The 9,346-nt window shown below is 38.3% G+C and overlaps 1 pseudogene; it reads left to right on the top strand.

Annotated features, from left to right (window-relative positions):
• Positions 1–8,804: 8,804 nt before the first annotated feature.
• Positions 8,805–8,912, top strand: LOC120610732 (uncharacterized; annotated as a pseudogene).
• The last annotated feature ends 434 nt before the right edge of the window (positions 8,913–9,346 follow it).

The raw sequence follows: 9,346 nt of genomic DNA on the forward strand, positions 1-9,346 counted from the left end.
CAGCCCCTGACCCTTCAGTCGTGTTTAATTCTGTTTGGGGCTTGTGTAACCGTATATGCCAGTTATAAAAATGTAGTAAAAAAAAATCAGCAGGGCTTAAAGAAAAATCTAACACTTAGAACCAATTACATAGCAGAAAATATTAGATATTTTAAAACACATTTTCTTTGAATGATTACAACATTCCAGGGAAACATATACTTTTATTCCTGTTTTACCAAAGAGGAACTTGCTCTTGGAGAGATCACGGAACTATTTCAAGACCTGATAGCTTGTAAGGGGCAGCCAATTTCTCTGATATTTATGCCAACTCTATTTCCACTGTAATACCTAAGACTGTCTTAACTGAGTGAAAATGCTGACTGTTTTAATATAGTAACCACACTCCCCGCCTTTACCCACTTAGAGAATTGTTTCTCTCATTTGTAAAAAGGAGACTTGAACCAGATGAAGTATAAGGCCCATTCATTCATCGAATTAACTAATCATAATGTACCTATCAATGTATATATAAATATATATGCATATATATATATTTACACACCACCACATACATCTAAGATTAACAAGATATTAAAACAATTACATATAATCTATGTAAAATAATAAGATATTATATATAAGATACACATGGGTATATATCTTGCCTGAAATATCACTAAGGTAAACTCACATTCTTAATGGGCAGCTCTACTATATTAGCATGTAGGACTAAAATCTTCCTTTTCCATAGAGATTCAAATCGGAACATTATGCTCAGTCCCGCCCTGCCCCAAATCTCCAGACTATCCTAGATTCTTAATATGAAATGTCATTAGAATCAGCCACAGAAAGATAGGTTTGGTTTTCATTTGGGTTTTTATACCTCTGCACCTTTACACATATTATAGCTGAAGAGTAATGGAACCATAACTCAGCACTTCTTCCTCAATAAAAGCTCATTCTTTATGAAAGAAACTTCACTGTAGATTCCATTAAGTGCATCAGGAGTAGATGTTTCCTTGGTGAATACCACATAACTCCTCCATGTGACATATTTAAAGACAAAGCTTTGGAATCACATTTTCCACAATGAAGTCTGCTCAGAAGGCAGGATAGATATATTGCCCCGCATATGTGGCAGCTCGATAACTTACTGTTCAGAGACAGAACTATCAGGCTAAGCCTGAGATCCCATTTGGGTTTAGGCACGTTTTTCATGGGTCCCCGTCAATAAATTCTAGGTGATATAATATTGCCTGTACTAAGATCGAGAGTTCTGATACATTTTATTAGGGGAAATCTATTTTAACATCTGGTTCTAGCTTATTGTTTCTATAAAATTAGGGACAACATCCTTGAAAAGCAAATGAAATATATTTTATGAGCTGGGGATACCCCTGTCCAATTTAAGCAGCTGAGAAGTGGCTGCAGTGTGGCTGGTAGAACTACTGGGGGCTTGATGTCAGGATGTCAGGATGTCCACATTCTGAGTCATCTTCACCACCCTCCAGATCAAGTGTAGTTTCTAGAACTGACTTAAGGTTCAGGAGTCTTGAGATGCAGTCCCAGCTATATTATCTGTTAAGCGTATAATCTTAGACAATATCTTTGCTTCCTTGCCCATGACCTTCCTCATTTGGAAAATGAGCTCAGTACGTGAACCTGTTCATCTGAGGGTGTTTGGAGAATGCTGGGAAAATATTTAAGCATAAAAGATGGTATCGGTTGTAATATATCTTCACTATGCTAATCATATTATCTGATTTTTTTCAGATAGTAAATTTAGTCTGAGTGTCATATTTTATGACAACTGGAATTACCTTGTTAGCTATGGCACTTTAGGTAAAACTGTGAGAAGTTGGATGGTGGTGCCCTAAAAGGAGTTCGGATATCAACATGTCACCAATCAGGAAACAGACAGTCGTAGTGCACGGTGATGAGCTCTAAGATAGAGAGCTACTCCTGGGCATCTCTCTCAATGAGCAAGTCTACATATCAAACTCTAACGCTGAAGTAGGAAAGAAATTTCAAGTCCCAGACCTACATAAAATTGAAAGAAGCAAAATGCAAAGGCAATTATGAGGTCTAGTACTATTCTGAAACAGTTTTCACCAGATCTTGGAAAGTCAATAACTCACCTTCCTGCTGCCAGCTTCTTGGAACGTGAGTGGGTTGTCTTGAGTAAACAGTGCATCAGGGCAGTAAGAGTGTTGCAGAGTTTGGCCTAAACTCATGGCTTAATCTGTCATTTCTTCCATGTGCACATACACCTTATTGCCTTAAGCCTATCTTTAAAAGAACAATTGTATGGCCTCTTCCCAAAAGTTATTTTTTTTGTCCAGCTCAGGAGATGATATAAACCTATTCCAGGTCTTTTAACAGCCTTTGATTTCATTGCTTATTGTTAAGCATAAATGTTTTGAGTTTAATCCACTAATTATTATCTAGAGAAAAGAAAAATTCTGAGCTATGTGTCTCTCTGGTCTGCTAAATTTCAAAAATGGATTTATTCTAATTCCATTCCAAACCTCTCTGGAATCCAGCTTTGAGAATGCCACTCAAGCTCTTCTTGACTGGCACATATGTGGCTCTATTTCATGTCCACGGCAAAAGCCATTAATCGATTCAGGGTCTTTTAGTCTCACCCTACAGAGGGAGTCTCAGAGTCCTTTCAGGACAGTGTTCCAGGCTGTTGCTAACGATATATAAGTGCTGACACATGGATGACTCGTGTGGCCATCTCGGCTCTAGGCCTTCGTCTCTTTTGATCAAGGCACACTGTAGACTTTAGCAAATTCAAATCGATAAAAATTTATCATACATGATCTGTTTTAAGCATCATGTTTATAATAAAGAACAAGATATGTTCTCTACGCTCACAAATTTTAGTGTAGTGAGAGAGAGAGAGCAGCACGAACGTGATTCTTATGGCCCAACCTGTTCTCTACTGGCTCTTTTACCCTTTCCTGGTACGCTGAGTGACTTTGAGAAGGTTATTTAACCTCCCTGTAACTCAATTTACTCACCTGTAAAATGGGGACATTAATAGTACCTATAATATACTATTAGTTTTCTATTGTTACTATAAGAAATTACTACAAACTTAGTTCTTCAAAATACAACACTTATATCTTACAGTTTTTAAGGTTACATGTCCAACAGATCTCAGTGAGCTAATACCAAGGCTCTGTTTCTTTTTAGAGGCTCTATGGGAGATCTGTTTTCTTGCCTTTTCCAAGAATTAGAGGCTGTCCACATCCCTTGCTCCATGGGCTCCTTCCTCCGCTTTCAAAGCTCGTAATGGAAGATTAAATCCTTTTCACACCATACCTCTCTGATCCTGACTTTTCTGCTTCCCTCTTCCACTTTGAAGGACCTTGTGATTACCTTGGGCCCGCCCACCCAGGTCATTCAGGGTACTCTACCTATTTTAAGGTCAACTGATTAGCAACCTGAATTTCATCTGCAATGTTAATTCCTCTTTGCCGTGTAACTGATACATTCACAGGTCTCAGGGGTTAGGACGTGGACATCTTTGAGGTAGGTGTATGCATGAGTGTGTATTTTTTATGCTCACCACAAGTATATGTGGCGATGGGGTATGGGGAGAATATAATGTTGGCAGGCCAATTGGGGTGCTTTAAAACAGCTACCTCAGTGGGCAGGATCTGATTATGCTCCTTCCACTTTACTGGAGAAAGGCATCCTGGTTTAATTCCAGACTCCAGTCCAAGGGTGTTAAGGGGATGACTAGTGAGTGAGTAATCAATTTTTTGCTTGCAGAACATTTAAAAATTGTCTTTCACCAAATTTAAAAAAGGACCTATGGAGTTTTCAATTAGAAGTCATTAAAAATAATTTTTGATGATAGATCACTATGTGATTTTTTGGCATGTAACTCAGAAAGATTTCTAAGAATTGAGTAATACTGCCGTAACTTCCTTACTCAGGTCTGGTCGAGCAAGGTTTTTCCATTAAATAATAAGTACAGAACCAATGCTGAACTCTGTCTCACTTTTGCAATAATTAATATCAATTTTAGTACATGAGCAAATTGTCAGAAGTTTCTTCCAACTCCAGAAGAGATATTTTTCTAATAAAAACATACTTTTATTCTTTACTAATTGTCTATTCAAATATATAGAAAATGTTGATTGTCTATTAGTAATAAATATAATAAGAATTCAATGTAGAAAAAATAATTAGAGCTGTATGGCTATTTAAAAGAAAATATAAATTATTTTTAAATTATATACAGACATTTTGCAGAGTACTATAGTAGGCTGACTAAATAAAAGATTATCAAGCAAAAATTGATAATTAGTTGCCTTATTACTTATCATAAAATTTTGTAGGGAAAGTGGAATGAAAATAGTTTAAGATGAAAACTAAACCATGTAAATTTTCCTTCTGTTAAAAAACAGTTTGTGAATCATCAGAGAAATGCAAATCAAAACTACAAGGAGATATCACCTCATACTTGTTAGAATGGCTATCATCGAAAAGGCAGGAGATAACAAGCACTGGCATGGAGAAAAGGGACTCTTGTGCACTGTTGGTGGAAATGTAAATAAATTGGTGCAGCCACTGTGCAAGCAGTACAGAGGTTCCTCAAAAATTAAAGAGCTACCATATGATCCAGCAATCTCGCTTCTGTGTATATTTCCAAATAAAATTAAAGCGAGTTCTTGAAGAAATAGCTGCACTCTCATATTCATTTATTCACAATAGCCAAGATATGAAAACAACCTAGGGTCCATCAATGGTTAAATAAATAAAGATGTGAGATATATATTATTCAGCTATGAAAAAGGAAATCCTGCCATTTGCAAAATCCTGCCATTTATAGACCTTGAGGACATTGTGCTCAGTGAAATAAGTCAGACAGAGAAAGACAAATACCATATAATCTCATTTATATGTGGAATTAAAAAAAAAAGAAAAACCACCTCATAGAAACAGAGTGGAATGGTGGTTACCAGGTGCTGGGGATTGCGAGAAAAGAGTCAAAGAGTATGAACTTCCATTTATAAGGAGAAGGAGTTCTGAGGATCTATCGTACAGCATGGCGATGATAGTTAATAATATCGTATTATGTGCTTGAAAGTTGCTAAAGATCGTAAGTGTCCTCACCACGAAAAAGAAGTGTAATTATATCATAATCCTTTTGCAATACAAAAGTCTCACAAATCAACATGTCGTGCACTTTAAACTTACACAATGTTATATGCCAGATATCTTAATAAAGTTAGAAAAAATAGTTTGAGTACATAGTTTTAAAAGGATAATGCTGAATATTAAATTCCTATGGCATTTAGTTTATAAATTACATGTTTTTAAAGTGATATAATGATTTTATTTTTAAATTTAAATATTTGCAATAGAAATTATAAATTTTGTGATGATTAGTACATACAAAATTTATGTTAAATTTAAAAGATGTTTATCATTTTAAAATTGGTAATTTTGAAGAAAAATAGAAACAAAAGGCTTATGCCATCTCACTCATTCTGCTTATCATTATCATCATTTATCTAGAATCCGCTTGCCTACGGTGATGGTAGACATAATATAATGAGTCAGTAAATTTTAACCATTTATTGAACATTTCCAATATGCCAGCCTCTATGCTCAGCATTTTACAAAATTTTTAAATTAAACTTTACAGCAATCCAATCATAGCTTTAATATTAATGCGCCTGTTTAAATGAGGTGTTTGTCTTTAAATCCTCCCACTCGTCTTTCACAGGCCTCTACTTCCTCAGGAATGTGTCTCTTTCCTATTGGTCTCGCTCCTCCAGTGCTATAATGGAAAGGAAATAATCCTTGCTCGTTGGTTAAAAATGGTTTAACAGTTTATACTTCCCAAAGTTATTTGCATTGTGGTGAGGACCGAAAAATGTTCCCAGACTCAAAGGATTGTCTCAAAGAAAGTACAGGTAAGGGAATAATAAATAAAACCTGTAACTTCATTTTGAAGGATCTATATTAGATGCAAAATACATTATACGTATTTATGTATATTCCTCACTTTCTGATTGAAGCTATTCTAACAGGAATAATTTGGGGCCAGAGCCCTCCAGCACCCCTTCATGCTCTTTATAATTGTCTCTTTCTTTTCAGTACAGCTCTGCCAACATCTCTCTATTCTCTGTGCTTGTGCAATCCCAAATAGTTAATACTATCATGGACAGTGAGGGAAGCACACACATAAGCAGACACAGACATTTCTATTGGGCACTTCATATTTATAGTCTTTAGAACCAAAGGTTAATTTAATTGTTGCCCGGGAATAAAGAAAATGCAGGAGGGATTACTCCAAACTCTTTTGATATTATAAAAAAAAAAAAAAGACACTATCAGAGTCACTTACAAGAGGCAGAAGGGAACTCAAAAAACAAAACTTAAAAATGAGAAGGTGGCAGAGTAGGGAAATGCTGTGCTTGCCTCCTCTCACAACCACATCAAAATTACAACCAAACTACAGAAAAGCCGTAATTGGGAATTGCCTGAAGTCTAGCTGAACAGAAGTCCTACAACTGGGGACATACAGAAGAGGTCACCTCGAGAATGGTAGAAGGAGCAGAGATGCAGAATAGGCTGGTCCCACACCTGCGTATGGCGGTTGAGAATCAGGAGAACTATCTCAGCTGTGGAGGTCTCCCGGGAAGAGTGAGGGGTCTTGGTTCCACACCAGGCTCCCCAGCCCAGGGTTCTAGGGTCAGGAAGAGAAGTTCCCACAATTTCTAGCTGTGAAAACCAGCAGAGTTTGTAGCTGAGGGAGACGAAGGGCCACTGGAATTGCAGATATTTCTCTAAAGGGGTCCGCATGTGGACTTACTTGGTGACAGACTCACTAGCTCTGAGTTCCAGCACTGGGCAGCAGCTCAAAAGGGACAAATGGGGAGGGACTGGATTATCTGGCTTCTGGGTGAGGGCTGGAGGGGCAGCTTTCTCTCAGACAAAAGAGCTGGCAGAGGCCACTGTTCCTTCATTGAGCCTTCCCTGCATGCAGATGCAGGCAGCCGCCACACCTGAGTCTCCATCAGGGTAGCTAACACTGGTGGCTCCACCCAGGTGATTCCCTGAGACGCCGCCCCTCCCAATGTGTGGGCCCACCCAAGCTACTTCCAGTGGATTTTTCATACAAACAGCCAACCTTGGCTCATGCTGCGGACTTTCCTAAAATCTCTCAAAGGTTCATAAAACCTAAACAAGCAGATTCTGGCCTTGGCATGCTCCGCATCTCTTGCTGAGCAGCCCCAAGCCTGGCACTAGTGGCAGCCAGCCTCATTTTGTGGCTTGGACTCTTGTATATCCAAGCCCAGTGAAGGTGGTGGCCATCTGCAGATTGCTTGGTGGCTCATGCCAGGTGGCCCCCAGGCCTGGCATAGGCTGTGGCTGAAATTGGCCTGTGGCAGGGCCCCTTCCAAGAGGACCCAGCCTGCAAGCCCCAGCCTGCAAGCCTAGTGGCCAGCTTCTGCCATAGCTGGAGCACCACCTGGGGCCACATCTGAGATGACATAAGCAGATGGAAGACTTGACAGGCATCAGAGCCCTGCTAAAGCAAATCCTGCTCCATAGGGTCAGCCCCTGGACAGCAGCTCCTCCACTGCAGTCACAGCCAGTCCTCACAACCAAGAAGCTCGTGGGCCAATCCATCCTGTTGACATGCAAACAGCAACCAAGGCTCAACTACCACAGGAGGGCACATACGACCCGTATAAGAAACACACTTGAGCTCCTGGCTCAGGTGACCAGAAAGACTGTGCCACTGAGCCCTGCAGGATGCCTGCTAAATATGGTTATTCTACTAAACTGGGAGACATAGCAGCCCTACCTAGCACATGGAAAAAAACTCAAGGAGACAGCCCAAATTGAGAGGCAAAGAAACATGTCCCAAATAAAAAAACAGAACAAAGCTCCAGAAAAAGAACTAAAAGAAATGGAGACAAGTATCAGATGCAGAGTCCAAAACACTGGTTATAAGAATGCTCAGTGAACTTAGGGGCAAAGTAGATGAATTCAATGAGAACTTTAACAGTGAGATAGAAAACATAAAAAAAGAAATCAGAAATGAAGAATACAGTAATTGAAGTAAAGAGTACATTAGAGAGAATCGACAGTAGATTAGATAAAGCAGAGAATCGAATCAACGATTTAGAGTATAAGGTAGCAGAAAACACCCAATCAGAACAGCAACAAGAAAAAAGGATTCTAAAAAAATGAGGATAGTTTAAGGGTCTTCTGGGACAACATCAAGAGTACCAACATTTGCATCATTGGCGTACCAGAAGAGAGGAAATAAGGCATTGAAAACCTATTATAAAAAATAATGACAGAAAACTTCCCTAATCTGGTGAAGAAAATAGACATATAAGCCCAGGAAGCACAGTCATAAACAAAATGAATCCAAAGAGGCCCACATGAAGACACATCATAATTAAAGTGCTAAAGGTTAAAGACAAAGAGATAATCTTAAAAGCAGTAAGAGAAAAGCAGTTTGTTACTTATAAGGGAGCTTCCATAAGATTGTCAGCTGATGTCTCAACAGAAACTTTGCAGGCCAGAAGGGATTGGACCTATAACCAAGGACCTATAACCAAGATTACTCTACCAGGCAAAGCTATCGTGTAGCATCAAAGGGCAAAAAAAGAGCTTCCCAGAGAAGAAAAAGCTAAAAGAGTTCATATTACTTAAGTGTTCATTAAATGGTGGTGCCAATCTCAAATCAAGGATTCAGAGTGAGATAAAACAATAAAAAAAGGACCAAATATTTTTCAGTTAATGTTAGAGATATTGCTCTAAAAATAAAAATGTAGTCTATGGCCATGCCACCCTGAACGTGCCCAATCTTGGAAGCTAAGCAGGGTCGGGCCTGGTTAGTACTTAGATGGGAGACCACCTAGGAAGACCAGGTGGTGTTAGGTGTTTAATAAGTAAAATAAAATAAAATGAAAAGGTAGCATTAAAGAAGCACACCTTTGTGTTGGCAAAAATCGCTGTATATCAGGCAAAGATAATGAAAAAATACTAGTAATATGGTTACAAAACACAATAGTAATATATCCCTACACTTCATTTACAATAGATTTTTAAGCTCTGAAAAAGTGTGACATTAACTTTATATTTATTTCTATGTGCAATTACTTTTGGATTATCCAAGTTTTGAATTGTTCAAGGTCTTCAGGAGACATTCCTTTTATAAAAATGGGATCACTATATTTTGGTGCAGATAGGTGAAAATCATTTCAGTCATTAGACTGAATAACATTCTTGAGAAATTAATGTATTTGTGCCTAATTTTTATACATTTGTGTGATGTCTAATGAACATGTAGAAAATGAAAAGGCAAACAGCATTA

The sequence above is a fragment of the Pteropus medius genome, unplaced genomic scaffold, assembly GCF_902729225.1.
Source record: "Pteropus medius unplaced genomic scaffold, Ma_sr-lr_union100, whole genome shotgun sequence".
NCBI lineage: Eukaryota > Metazoa > Chordata > Mammalia > Chiroptera > Pteropodidae > Pteropus > Pteropus medius.